The following is a 14,906-nucleotide window of genomic DNA, read 5'->3' as shown; positions in this document are numbered from 1 at the left end:
CACGGTTTGTCAGTGGTTGGGGACTAGGATTAGGGGAGATGTCACCAGCAGTAAGTAGAAGCAAGAGGGAGAGTGACATGAGATGAGATACAGATTTGCAGTAGTGAGACTGCTTTTGAGATGAGCTGCAGGGGAGAGAGAGAGTGTTTAGGAATAGGTAAAGTTCATTAGTACAAAAGTAAGGTGAGTTTAAGAGAGATGGGCTAATGAACAGTGCAGGTGGAGAGGGAGAAGGAGTAATTGAATAGTGTAGTTTGTTATAGAGACAAAGGGTGGCAAAAAGGAATATGAATATATTGAGCATTTTTTACAGAATTGGGAACCATTTAAAAACATAAGACACAGAATTACTGTAACAATTGCATAAGGGAACAAAAGGTATATGAAACATAATATTACAAAAGTACTGTGTATTCTATAGGGTTAAGGGAATGTAAGGATGTGCTGATCAGTGTTTGCACTTGTCATTTCAGGAGAGTGAAAGTTGTGTGGGAGACTATCTATAAATGAGGAAATGAGCTTGGGGTGGGTGGGGTGAGGGGTAGGGTGGGAGGGAAGCTGTTTTCCAGAAGGCTACCTGTAGTAAGTTAGAGGGCAATTGAAGCAGTTGAGTGTAAAAGTCTGTGTATTTTCTCTGAGTTCTGAGAAGGGATGTGTTTGAAATCAAGCTGTAATAAGTTAGAGGGCAATTGAAGCAGTTGAGTGTAAAAGTCTGTGTTTCTTTCATGTAATTAGCAAGAGTCCATGAGATAGTGACGTATGGGATATACATTCCTACCAGGAGGGGCAAAGTTTCCCAAACCTCAAAATGCCTATAAATACACCCCTCACCACACCCACAAATCAGTTTTACAAACTTTGCCTCCTATGGAGGTGGTGAAGTAAGTTTGTGCTAGATTCTACGTTGATATGCGCTCCGCAGCAGGTTGGAGCCCGGTTTTCCTCTCAGCGTACAGTGAATGTCAGAGGAATGTGAGGAGAGTATTGCCTATTTGAATTCAATGATCTCCTTCTACGGGGTCTATTTCATAGGTTCTCTGTTATCGGTCGTAGAGATTCATCTCTTACCTGCCTTTTCAGATCGACGATATACTCTTATTTATATACCCATTACCTCTGTTGATTTTCGTTTCAGTACTGGTTTGGCTTTCTACAAGCATGTAGATGAGTGTCCTGGGGTAAGTAAGTCTTATTTTCTGTGACACTCTAAGCTATGGTTGGGCACTTTTTTATAAAGTTCTAAATATATGTATTCAAACATTTATTTGCCTTGACTCAGGATGTTCAACATTCCTTATTTCAGACAGTCAGTTTCATATTTTGGATAATGCATATGAATAAATCAATTTTTTTCTTACCTTAAAATTTGACTTTTTTCCTGTGGGCTGTTAGGCTCGCGGGGGGCTGAAAATGCTTCTTTTTATTGCGTCATTCTTGGCGCTGACTTTTTTGGCGCAATTTTTTTTTTTCTGTTTCCGGCGTCATACGTGTCGCCGGAAGTTGCGTCATTTTTGACGTTCTTTTGCGCCAAAAGTGTCGGCGTTCCGGATGTGGCGTCATTTTTGGCGCCAAAAGCATTTAGGCGCCAAATAATGTGGCCGTCATTTTTGGCGCTAAAAATATATGGGCGTCACTATTGTCTCCACATTATTTAAGTCTCATTATTTATTGCTTCTGGTTGCTAGAAGCTTGTTCACTGGCATTTTTTCCCATTCCTGAAACTGTCATTTAAGGAATTTGATCAATTTTGCTTTATATGTTGTTTTTTCTATTAAATATTGCAAGATGTCCCACGTTGAAACTGAGTCAGAAGATACTTCTGGAAAATCGCTGCCTGGTGCTGGAGCTACCAAAGCTAAGTGTATCTGCTGTAATCTTATGGTATCTGTTCCTCCAGCTGTTGTTTGTACTGTTTGTCATGACAAACTTGTTAATGCAGATAATATTTCCTTTAGTACTGTTACATTACCTGTTGCTGTTCCGTCAAAATCTAATACTCAGAGTGTTCCTGATAACATAAGAGATTTTGTTTCTAAATCCATTAAGAAGGCTATGTCTGTTATTCCTCCTTCTAGTAAACGTAAAAAGTCTTTTAAAACTTCTCATTTTTCAGATGAATTTTTAAATGAACATCATCTTTCTGATTCTGATAATGGTTCTTCTGGTTCAGAGGATTCTGTCTCAGAGGTTGATGCTGATAAATCTTCATATTTATTTAAAATGGAATTTATTCGCTCTTTACTTAAAGAAGTCCTAATTGCATTAGAAATCGAGGATTCTGGTCCTCTTGATACTAAATCTAAACGTTTAGATAAGGTTTTTAAATCTCCTGTAGTTATTCCAGAAGTTTTTTCTGTCCCTGGTGCTATTTCTGAAGTAATTTCCAGGGAATGGAATAATTTGGGTAATTCATTTACTCCTTCTAAACGTTTTAAGCAATTATATCCTGTGCCATCTGACAGATTAGTGTTTTGGGACAAAATCCCTAAGATTGATGGGGCTGTCTCTACTCTTGCTAAGCGTACTACTATTCCTATGGCAGATGGTACTTCCTTTAAGGATCCTTTAGATAGGAAAATTGAATCCTTTCTAAGAAAAGCTTACTTGTGTTCAGGTAATCTTCTTAGACCTGCTATATCTTTAGCGGATGTTGCTGCAGCTCTCAACTTTTTGGTAGAAGCTTTAGCGCAACAAGTAACAGATCATAATTCTCATAGCATTATTATTATTCTTCAACATGCTAATAATTTTATTTGTGATGCCATCTTGATATCATTAGAGTTGATGTCAGGTATATGTCTCTAGCTATTTTAGCTAGAAAGAGCTTTATGCTTAAAACTTGGAATGCTGATATGTCTTCTAAGTCTACTCTGCTTTCCCTTTCTTTCCAGGGTAATAAATTGTTTGGTTCTCAGTTGGATTCTATTATCTCAACTGTTACTGGAGGGAAAGGAACTTTTTTACCACAGGATAAAAAATCTAAAGGTAAATTTAGGTCTAATAATCGTTTTCGTTCCTTTCGTCACAACAAGGAACAAAAACCTGATCCTTCATCCTCAGGAGCGGTATCAGTTTGGAAACCATCTCCAGTCTGGAATAAATCCAAGCCTTTTAGAAAATCAAAGCCTGCTCCTAAGTCCACATGAAGGTGCGGCCCTCATTCCAGCTCAGCTGGTAGGGGGCAGATTACGTTTTTTCAAAGAAATTTGGATCAATTCCGTTCACAATCTTTGGATTCAGAACATTGTTTCAGAAGGGTACAGAATTGGCTTCAAGATAAGGCCTCCTGTAAAGAGATTTTTTTCTTTCCCGTGTCCCAGTAAACCCAGCGAAGGCTCAAGCATTTCTGAAATGTGTTTCAGGTCTAGAGTTGGCTGGAGTAATTATGCCAGTTCCAGTTCTGGAACAGGGACTGGGGTTTTATTCAAATCTCTTCATTGTACCAAAGAAGGAGAATTCCTTCAGACCAGTTCTGGATCTAAAAATATTGAATCGTTATGTAAGGATACCAACATTCAAAATGGTAACTATAAGGACTATCCTGCCTTTTGTTCAGCAAGGGCATTATATGTCTACAATAGATATACAGGATGCATATCTGCATATTCCGATTCATCCAGATCACTATCAGTTTCTGAGATTCTCTTTCCTAGACAAGCATTACCAGTTTGTGTCTCTGCCGTTTGGCCTAGCTACAGCTCCAAGAATTTTTACAAAGGTTCTCGGTGCCCTTCTGTCTGTAATCAGAGAAACAGGGGTATTGTGGTATTTCCTTATTTGGACGATATCTTGGTACTTTGCTCAGTCTTCACATTTAGCAGAATCTCATACGAATCGACTTGTGTTGTTTCTTCAACATCATGGTTGGAGGATCAATTTACCAAAAAGTTCATTGATTCCTCAGACACAGGTAACCTTTTTAGGTTCCAGATAGATTCAGTGTCCATGACTCTATCTTTGACAGACAAGAGACGTCTAAAATTGATATCAGCTTGTCGAAACCTTCAGTCACAATAATTCCCTTCGGTAGCCTTATGCATGGAAATTCTAGGTCTTATGACTGCTGCATCGGATGCGATCCCCTTTGCTTGTTTTCACATGCGGGCTCTTCAGCTCTGTATGCTGAACCAGTGGTGCAGGGATTACACAAAGATATCTCAATTAATATCTTTAAAACCGATTGTACGACACTCTCTGACGTAGTGGACAGATCACCATCGTTTAGTTCAGGGGGCTTCTTTTGTTCTTTCCGACCTGGACTGTAATTTCAACAGATGCAAGTCTTACAGGTTGGGGAGCTGTGTGGGGGTCTCTGACAGCAACAAGGGGTTTTGGGAATCTCAGGAGGTGAGATTACCGATCAATATTTTGGAACTCCGTGCAATTTTTAGAGCTCTTCAGTCCTTGGCCCTCTTCTAAAGAGAGAATCGTTCATTTGTTTTCAGACAGACAATGTCACAACTGTGGCATACATCAATCATCAAGGAGGGACTCACAGTCCCTCTGGCTATGAAAGAAGTATCTCAAATTCTGGTATGGGCGGAATCCAGCTCCTGTCTAGTTTCTGCGGTTCATATCCCAGGTATAGACAATTGGGAAGCGGATTATCTCAGTCTCCAAACGTTACATCCGGGCGAATGGTCTCTTCACCCAGAGGTATTTCTTCAGATTGTTCAAATGTGGGGACTTCCAGAAATAGATTTGATGGCCTCTCATCTAAACAAGAAACTTCCCAGGTATCTGTCCAGATCCCGGGATCCTCAAGCGTTAGCAGTGGATGCATTGTCACTTCCTTGGAAGTATCATCCTGCCTATATCTTTCCGCCTCTAGTTCTTCTTCCAAGAGTAATCTCCAAGATTCTGAAGGAATGCTCGTTTGTTCTGCTGGTAGCTCCAGCATGGCCTCACAGGTTTTGGTATGCGGATCTTGTCCGGATGGCCTCTTGCCAACCGTGGACTCTTCCGTTAAGGCCAGACCTTCTGTCGCAAGGTCCTTTTTTTCCATCAGGATCTCAAATCCTTAAATTTAAAGGTATGGAGATTGAACGCTTGATTCTTAGTCAAAGAGGTTTCTCTGACTCTGTGATTAATACTATGTTACAGGCTCATAAATCTGTATCTAGGGAGATATATTATAGAGTCTGGAAGACTTATATTTCTTGGTGTCTTTCTCATCATTTTTCCTGGCATTCTTTTAGAATTCCGAGAATTTTACAGTTTCTTCAGGATGGTTTGGATAAAGGTTTGTCTGCAAGTTCCTTAAAAGGACAAATCTCTGCTCTTTCTGTTCTTTTTCACAAAAAGATTGCTAATCTTCCTGATATTCATTGTTTTGTACAAGCTTTGGTTCGTATAAAACCTGTCATTAAGTCAATTTCTCCTCCTTGGAGTTTGAATTTGGTTCTGAGGGCTCTTCAAGCTCCTCCGTTTGAACCTATGCATTCATTGGACATTAAATTACTTTCTTGGAAAGTTTTGTTCCTTTTGGCCATCTCTTCTGCCAGAAGAGTTTCTGAATTATCTGCTCTTTCTTGTGAGTCTCCTTTTCTGATTTTTCACCAGGATAAGGCGGTGTTGCGAACTTCTTTTAAATTTTTACCTAAGGTTGTGAATTCCAACAACATTAGTAGAGAAATTGTGGTTCCTTCATTATGTCCTAATCCTAAGAATTCTAAGGAGAAATTGTTGCATTCTTTGGATGTAGTTAGAGCTTTGAAATATTATGTTGAAGCTACTAAGAATTTCCGAAAGACTTCTAGTCTATTTGTTATCTTTTCCGGTTCTAGGAAAGGTCAGAAGGCCTCTGCCATTTCTTTGGTATCTTGGTTGAAATCTTTAATTCATCATGCTTATGTCGAGTCGGGTAAAACTCTGCCTCAAAGGATTACAGCTCATTCTACTAGGTCAGTGTGACGAAACCAATCTCGCCACTGTACATTGGAGGGCCTGTTATGGAACATTCTTTGGGCTGGAGGTACATGGGCTTAAGGATACCCAGAGACTGCATGGAAATATGGAATTTTATATGCTGGACACCCCATGTACTTTCATAACTCTGTCTTATGTCTATGTCACCCTGTATCCATAAATACAGGATGGGTACAGGGTGTGAGTGCCCCTTGTGGGAGCAATTGTGACTCTATAAGCCAAGTGGGCATAAAAGACTTTATAGCTAATAAGAACTGTTCCTATATTCTCTAATAAGATGTATTCTATGTATGTTTCAGATCTGATTGTGTCTCAGGAGTCTGTCTGGGTAAACTGATTGTGTCCTTGTGTGATTATGTTAACTAGACTGCCCAACATCAGATTGTCTGAGTAAACGTTCTTCCCTAGTTAATTAACTTAATATGTTAATCTGTTTTACCTGTGAATAGACAATTGTTAGAGGTTTGATGCATTGTTCATATGTTTGCTTTACTGTTAAACCAATGCCCTTTGTAACCTGAAGCCAGGGTTATATTCAACCCCCCCCATCTGGGGTCAAAACCTGTATAAATACTAGGCATTCAGCCTTTAATAAATATATTATTTTTTTTTAAACCTGAAATGTGGAGCTTGGTCTCATGTTTGCAGGGAAACTGATCGAGGTTGTGAAGTGCTGATTCTGTATGCAGGACATTGTTCCCTGGTATTAACCCTTGGTACACTGTTGGTACCGTAACAATTGGTGGCAAGCGACGGGATTGTTCCTACAGCCAGAAGGACAGCTACAGGAGACACCATTCCGTGGATTTACAAGTTGGGGGCAACGCATGTCCCAGTACAGCGACCCTAAAAGCAACAGAATGGAACCAGCAGTGTTATTTGAGGAGGAGGACCTGGATAGCCGGGATGCATTAAGGAAAGGCATCTGGTACCAGGCCCTGGATAATGTACAATACCAGCAGGGTAAGAGTCTCCCCAGTGAAGAGCAGCGGTTGCAGAAGCAAGTGGCCCTGCGGATGCCCTTCCTGGGAGAGCAGCCCCTGGAGGAATGGGTGAAGGAACTAGAGCACCGGGTATGGCAGGAGCTATGGCTGGAGGATGCCTATCAGGCGCTCTGGTGGTATATAGCACAGTATATACCCTGGACAGCCGAGCATGACAAGCCAGAGGGAGAGGAGTTTGATGGTCCTGGCTTGTTATGGGAGTCCTTTGCAGAGCCTGACTTTGGGAGCCCTGCGCAGACCAGACTTCAGGACATTTTCTATGAGAGGGAGGCTAGGCATGACTGGGCTGACCCCCATGAGGTAGAGCCAGACCTGGCTCACTTAGCAGCCCTGGAGTGGGAACTGGAGCAGGACTACAGAGATCTCTTCCACTCCATTGGGAAGGCTCAGCAGGACAGCAAGGTGAAAGACCCAGATACAGACCCATTCAGCTGGGAAGATATTGTGGAGATTTACTGGGAAGGACCCCAGGTGGCCGGTGGAGATGGGACAGAGGTCTCTCCACCGGTCCTGCAGGGAATTGGGAGCCCAGACTCCATTCCCCAGCGGCAGGCTGAGTTACAGGGGGCAGAGACAGTTGGTCCTGTCCCCCAGCAGCAGAGGAATATGCAGGGAATTGGGAGCCCAGACTCCATTCCCCAGCGGCAGGCTGAGTTACAGGGGGCAGAGACAGTTGGTCCTGTCCCCCAGCAGCAGAGGGATATGCAGGGAATTGGGAGCCCAGACTCCATTCCCCAGCGGCAGGCTGAGTTACAGGGGGCAGAGACAGTTGGTCCTGTCCCCCCAGCAGCAGAGGAATATGCAGGGAATTGGGAGCCCAGACTCCATTCCCCAGCGGCAGGCTGAGTTACAGGGGGCAGAGACAGTTGGTCCTGTCCCCCATCAGCAGAGTGAGATGCAGTGGATTGGGAGCCCAGTCTCCATTCCCCAGCGGCTGGAAGTATGTATGGGAGAGGAGCTTGTTACCCCCTCTCCCCAGCGGCAGCTTAACGCATCAGGGGGAGACAGTAAGCCCCACAACCGTGCAGATGGGACAGTGGTCTCTGCCCTTACAGCACAGGGGGTAGGGACAGCTGGTCCTGTCCCCCAGCAACAGGGCTGTTTAGCCAAAGGGGAGATGATTGGTCTCCCCCTCCAGCAGCACAGCTATGTATCCAAAGGGAGACAGTCGGTCTCCCCCTCCAGCAACCAGGCTCCCACCAGGCTACTTCCATGGTAGTGCTGGCACCCGGGCAGAGTACAGCTGGTCTCTGCCCACCTCGCAACCCACCAATTCAGCGTGCCAGTCCCCCACACAGCTGTGGTGAGGCACCTGGACATGGACAAGTTTTCCCCGTACTCAGGTGTAGTAACCATTTATTGTGGGTGGGCTGTACTACTAATTGTGTTTTAAGGGTGGGTTGCTGGACTAACCAGGGCACTGACCGGCAGGAGGTCAGATACCCTGTTAGTCTGTTTGGAAAAGGGGAGAGATGTGACGAAACCAATCTCGCCACTGTACATTGGAGGGCCTGTTATGGAACATTCTTTGGGCTGGAGGTACATGGGCTTAAGGATACCCAGAGACTGCATGGAAATATGGAATTTTATATGCTGGACACCCCATGTACTTTCATAACTCTGTCTTATGTCTATGTCACCCTGTATCCATAAATACAGGATGGGTACAGGGTGTGAGTGCCCCTTGTGGGAGCAATTGTGACTCTATAAGCCAAGTGGGCATAAAAGACTTTATAGCTAATAAGAACTGTTCCTATATTCTCTAATAAGATGTATTCTATGTATGTTTCAGATCTGATTGTGTCTCAGGAGTCTGTCTGGGTAAACTGATTGTGTCCTTGTGTGATTATGTTAACTAGACTGCCCAACATCAGATTGTCTGAGTAAACGTTCTTCCCTAGTTAATTAACTTAATATGTTAATCTGTTTTACCTGTGAATAGACAATTGTTAGAGGTTTGATGCATTGTTCATATGTTTGCTTTACTGTTAAACCAATGCCCTTTGTAACCTGAAGCCAGGGTGTATAAATCTGTATGCTGCCTGTGCCTCTGCCCTTTTATGCCAGGGTTATACCGTAACAGTCAGTTTCTACTTCCTGGGCATTTAGGAATGAAGCTTCGGTTGATCAGATTTGCAAAGCAGCAACTTGGTCTTCTTTGCATACTTTTACTAAATTCTACCATTTTGATGTTTTTTCTTCTTCTGAAGCTGTCTTTGGTAGAAAAGTACTTCAGGCAGCTGTTTCAGTTTGAATCTTCTGCTTATATTTTCAGTTTTTTTCTTTATAAGATTTAAATTTTATTTTTGGGTGTGGATTTTTTTCAGCGGAATTGGCTGTCTTTATTTTATCCCTCCCTCTCTAGTGACTCTTGCGTGGAAGATCCACATCTTGGGTAGTCATTATCCCATACGTCACTAGCTCATGGACTCTTGCTAATTACATGAAAGAAAACATAATTTATGTAAGAACTTACCTGATAAATTCATTTCTTTCATATTAGCAAGAGTCCATGAGGCCCACCCTTTTTTTGTGGTGGTTATGATTTTTTTTGTATAAAGCACAATTATTCCAATTCCTTATATTTATGCTTCGCACTTTTTTCTTATCACCCCACTTCTTGGCTATTCGTTAAACTGATTTGTGGGTGTGGTGAGGGGTATATTTATAGGCATTTTGAGGTTTGGGAAACTTTGCCCCTCCTGGTAGGAATGTATATCCCATACGTCACTAGCTCATGGACTCTTGCTAATATGAAAGAAATGAATTTATCAGGTAAGTTCTTACATAAATTATGTTATTTTCTCTGAGTTCTGAGAAGGGATGTGTTTGAAATCAAGCTGAAGGATTTGTTGCTTTTTGGACTTTATCTGATCACACTGACACTATAGTGCTGATATTGTTTAGGTTTACTTACTCCATCTGTATATTTTACTTCTAAAATCTCAGATTATTATTATTATATTATATATTATTAAGTAAGTTAGAGGTCATACCCATACAGCTAAGATTGCACCTAAATCCCCATTGTGATTGACAACTGCCAGTCCACTAAATAGGTATTAGAAATAGTTGACATTACTTTTTTTGCCATATTCCCTATTAATACCACAGTCAGGTTTATTTTCTAACCAGAATGTGGTTTTTCACTTAATTCTATGACTGCCGTGTGAGTACCTTTTTCTTTCTTTTGCATAATTTGGAAAATCATTTGATAAAAACATTTTTGGTTTACTGGTACCTATAATGCATTTATAATATAAAATAAGACACACATCAACTGTTTCATTTATGTAAAAACTACACCTGATAGCAAGCTTCCCTGTGTCAGTGTTATCAGTCAGATTCCACATTCTTCTGTTCTAATCACAATTGTCTCTCGGGGAGACGATTTGGACACCAGACCTTCTTTGGTATAAAATGTTGCTCTTATCTCTCTGGAGGAGATTCACAGCTGAATTCCCCAGGAGTGGCTGCTATTTTTACTTGGATAAAGGAGGGCAAGAGAGGAACAACTTGTTGGGTGCAGGCAGAGGTTGTTGTAGAGAATGGAGTGCGACTGGTCCAATAGAGCTTATGAAACTACAAAGTGTCCTTGTGTAAAGCAGTGTAAAGTTTTGTGCTTCATTGAGAAGTGCAGATTAACCTAATAGCTGCCCAGAGGACTTACAAGTATCACCTGTTTACCAGTGGGATTTGTGGATAACATCGCTTAGGGCTATGCACAGTTCGGTAATAATTAAATGAGGTTTAAGGGATCTGGTGGGGGATAGGGCAACAACAAGACAAGTCTTAGTTGCACTGAAGTTTTATCTAAGTGTGAAGGATCATTTCTTTTTGAGCTTTGACTGCCTAATAGCTAAACAACTACTACTGTTTGCAACATCTAAATAAATACTTACAAGAAAAGACTGACAGAACCACAACAAAATGTAACGATCTATTGTGTAATTACTCAGATACTTCAGTCGTTTCACATTAGATAAATTATACAGACTTCGATGTAGTCATTTGCGCCACATGATAACCTCTTGGATACACTAAGAGACTAGGAGCATACAGTATTTGTAAGCACAGAGTACTCCCCTAACCACATGATTAACAGATTCTACCCATGAGCTTCTGCTGTTATTTCATTTAACTATCTGACAACTGACATTGCACTGATCTTTAAAGGGACAGTAAAGTCAAAATGAAACTTAAATTGATTGGATAGAATTTTAATCAACTTTCCAATTTACTTCTATTATCAATATTGCTTAGTATTATGTATCCTTTGTTAAAAAGTAATCCTAGGTGAGCTCAGATGCGTGCACATGTCTTTATATTAATGTTATACATAGGTAAATACACTGCTGCCACATAATACTACAGACACTCGGTGGCAGAAAAGTATGCAACTATGTATAACATTGTTATAAACATTGTTGCAAACACTGCTGCCAGATGGCTAAGGAATCTAGTGTCCAGCTTTTTGAGAGTTAAAACATAAATAATCATAAGCGAAATAGAGCTCTATGCATCTATGTCTTGGCACCCTATACAGTCTGATTAATTCCTTGAGAGGCTCTTACTAGATGGTACCACACAAATAAATAAACAGATCAACATGTTGCATACAATATAAGTAGATATCACACAGAGCCACAGGCAGAATGTGTCATTAGTGAAATGAGTTGCTGTGTGACCTTTGTTACACACACGTGGTCCAGTAATACCGCTTTATAACCTACTCTTATTGTATAGCATTATGTCTGCCTATCACTCCCAGTTAGATAATGCATTGGGAGGTTCATAGCTTGTTCTTATGCTTTTGCTTGTAGTAAATACAGACTCTTGTGATGTTGAAGTAACCAAAGCATAGGTGGCACTATAGTTGTATATACAGTGACCCTTATCTGCATATGAACCTTAATCCCACCGTTTAATTATTAAACCACTCAAATCAGGAAAATATCGTTATATACATAAAACATTAAGGACCAGGTGTGTTAGAGACTTTTAAAGTTGTTTTTCATTTGGGGTTCCACAGACCTGCATGATAGCAAGGTCAATTTGTTTGGATACTGGTCACATTTTAAATGAATTACATCTTTTAGAAGAAACATATTTGTAATATACATGTATTGGCGCCTCTAGTAAAAGTTGTCCCTTTTTCTCGCACGTGCATGTGAAGCATTGCTAGATATTTTTAGTGCACCAGCTTTTTAAATACTGCAGTCCAGTGGGGCTTGTATCACGTCAGCAATTAACAAATTGAGTCATTATCAGATGGTACAAGCACCTTAGGCTCTTTGAGAGAGAACTGTTTTTAAAATGCTGGTGCACGGTGCATACTTAAATACACTTTTCAAAGAGCTATAGCTTTTATTAGAAGCATTTTTGCTAATGTATGTATATTACAAAATGCTTCTATTCAAAATTGAAATGCACCCATGTGTGGGCTGGAATGTCCCTTTAATTCCAATTAATGAATGTGTGAAATTAACAGTTTCATGTGATTTTTAGTAATTTTATCATTTACTTTTTTTTTAAGTCTAAATACTTCTCTGACAATATAAATGAACATTCTGGTAAGCTCTTTTCAAATCTGAGCTTTTCTTCTTACCCTTAAAGGGATATGAAACCCACATTTTTTTTTAAGCAACTTTCTAATTTACCCCTATTATCACATTTTCTTCATTCTCTTGCTATCTTTATTTGAAAAGCAGGAATGTAAGCTTATAATAGGACTGGAGTAAATTGGAATGTTGCTTAAAATTGCACGATCTATCTGAATCATGAAAGAAAAATCTGGGTTTCGTATCCCTTTAAGGAAACACAGTTTTCAAGTTATTTTCAAAAGGCATTGCACTGTGAAATATTTATTTTAGCCAATTTTGCTTGTTATTGTTATTTCACATTTAACCAACATGATCATTTCCCGGTTTTATTTGCATGTTAAAATCACACCTGCTAACTGTGATTGAAAACGTTTTACATTTTGTAAAAATGCTTTGTTTTGCTAGACATAAGTGACAAGAGAAGGGTTTAATGCACATAATCTGATCCAAGGCTAAGTGATAATGAATCCATTTTTGCATTATGTTCTTCTTTCTCATTAACTGCTTTTTTATTTTGATTTCTGAAAAGCCTTCAAAATCTTCCAGTTCAAATTTAGGAAATCCGGTTGTTCAGGATTTCTCATGTACGTAGCTTGCGTGTGCTAATTGATACAGAGACATATTTCTAATGGACTGGAATGCATTTGGTATGAATGACTTGACAAGTGCAAGAGTTCTGTCTATTTGCACCACTAACTCTAACAGATTGATGTTTACTTTATTTTACCAATCTCTTAATTTCCATCTAAACAACTAAAATGATGTATTATAATAAAAAAGCTTACAAGAATAAACAATACAACCTGTATATGTAGAGCCATATAAGCGAAAAGAAATCCAGCAAACCTCGAAGCGTTCAAATATACAGCTTACATTTATTGAAGAAAATAAAACAGCATAAAAGCAAGTATCCCTTGCAACCTTTAGAAACAAACAGTCCATGCTGTTTTATTTTCTTCAATAAAAGTATGCTGTATATTTGAACGCTTCGAGGTTTGCTAGATTTCTTTTCGCTTATATGGATCTACATACTACCTCCAGCTGAGCCTCAGCATTGCCTGATCCGAGAGACCGTTCACAGGTCAGAGCACAGCGTTACGTCACCCGGAAGTAGCAGAAACAACGACAGAGTTACAGCTTCACTCACCCCACCGGGAGCTTCAGTTGCAGTGGAAGTCGAGGAGGCTAATGGCACGGGGACCCTGACTCGAGTGAATGGAAACTCTGAAGTATCAGGTGAACAATCTGATGCTATAATAGCCATAACCACTTACACGGATAGTGTGAAAGTTCTTTTCTCAGCTCTCTCATTAAAGGGACAGTCTACCTTAGAATTGTTATTGTTTTAAAAGATAGATAATCCCTTTATTACCCATTACCCTGTTTTGCATAACCAACACAGTTATATTAATATACTTTTTACCTCTGTGATTACCTTGTATCTAGGAACCTTCTTCCAGCCCCCTGATCATATGACTGTGACTGTTTATTATCTATTGTCTGAAATTTAGCATTGTTTTGTGCTAAATCTTAAATAACCCCCTGTGCCTGAACACAGTGTTATCTATATGGCTCACGTGTACTTTCTGTCTCTTTGTGTTAAAAAAGCAATTTAAAAAGCATGTGATTAGAGGCAGACCTCAAGGGTTTATAAATTAGCATATGAGTTTGCCTAGGTTTAGTTTTAACTAAGAATACCAAGAGAAAAAAGCAAATTTGATGATAAAAGTAAATTGGAAAGTTGATTAAAATTACATGTCTTATCTGAATAACGAAAGTTTAGTTTTGACTAGACTGTCCCTTTAATTGTCTCTGAGCTGTGCAAGTGTTTGGAGCTGCAACGGGGGATTTTCTGTTATATTCAACCTGTATATGTGTATTATCTTGAAAAATAAAATGATTCAGATAGAATAGATCATTTTAAACGACTTTCCAATTTACTTCTATTAGCAAATGTGCTTTGTTCCTTTGGTATCATTTGTTGAAGAGTAAATCTAGGCAGGCTAATAGGAGGTTGCACATGTTTTCAGCATTCTATGGCAGCAGTGATTGCAAATATGTATCACATCGCTATAAACCACTGGTTTTCAGACCTGTCCTCACGCCTCCCTAGCAGGCCACTTTTTGAAGATATCTGAACTAGAGCACAGGTGAATAAATCAGCTGATTAGTAAACCTGATTACTTTACCTGCTCTCATCCAAGGTAATCCTGAAAACCTGGACCATTGGGGAGGCCTGAGGACAGGTTTGAAAACCAGTGCTATAAACATTGTTGCAATCAGTGCTGCCAGATGTCCACGTGCACACCTACTGAGCAAAGATTACTCTTTAACAAAGGATACCAAGATAACTAAGATAAATTGATAATAG

This window comes from Bombina bombina, chromosome 1 (assembly GCF_027579735.1).
Source record: "Bombina bombina isolate aBomBom1 chromosome 1, aBomBom1.pri, whole genome shotgun sequence".
In the NCBI taxonomy this organism is placed as follows: Eukaryota; Metazoa; Chordata; class Amphibia; order Anura; family Bombinatoridae; genus Bombina; species Bombina bombina.
Note: the sequence above shows the minus strand (reverse complement) of the source record.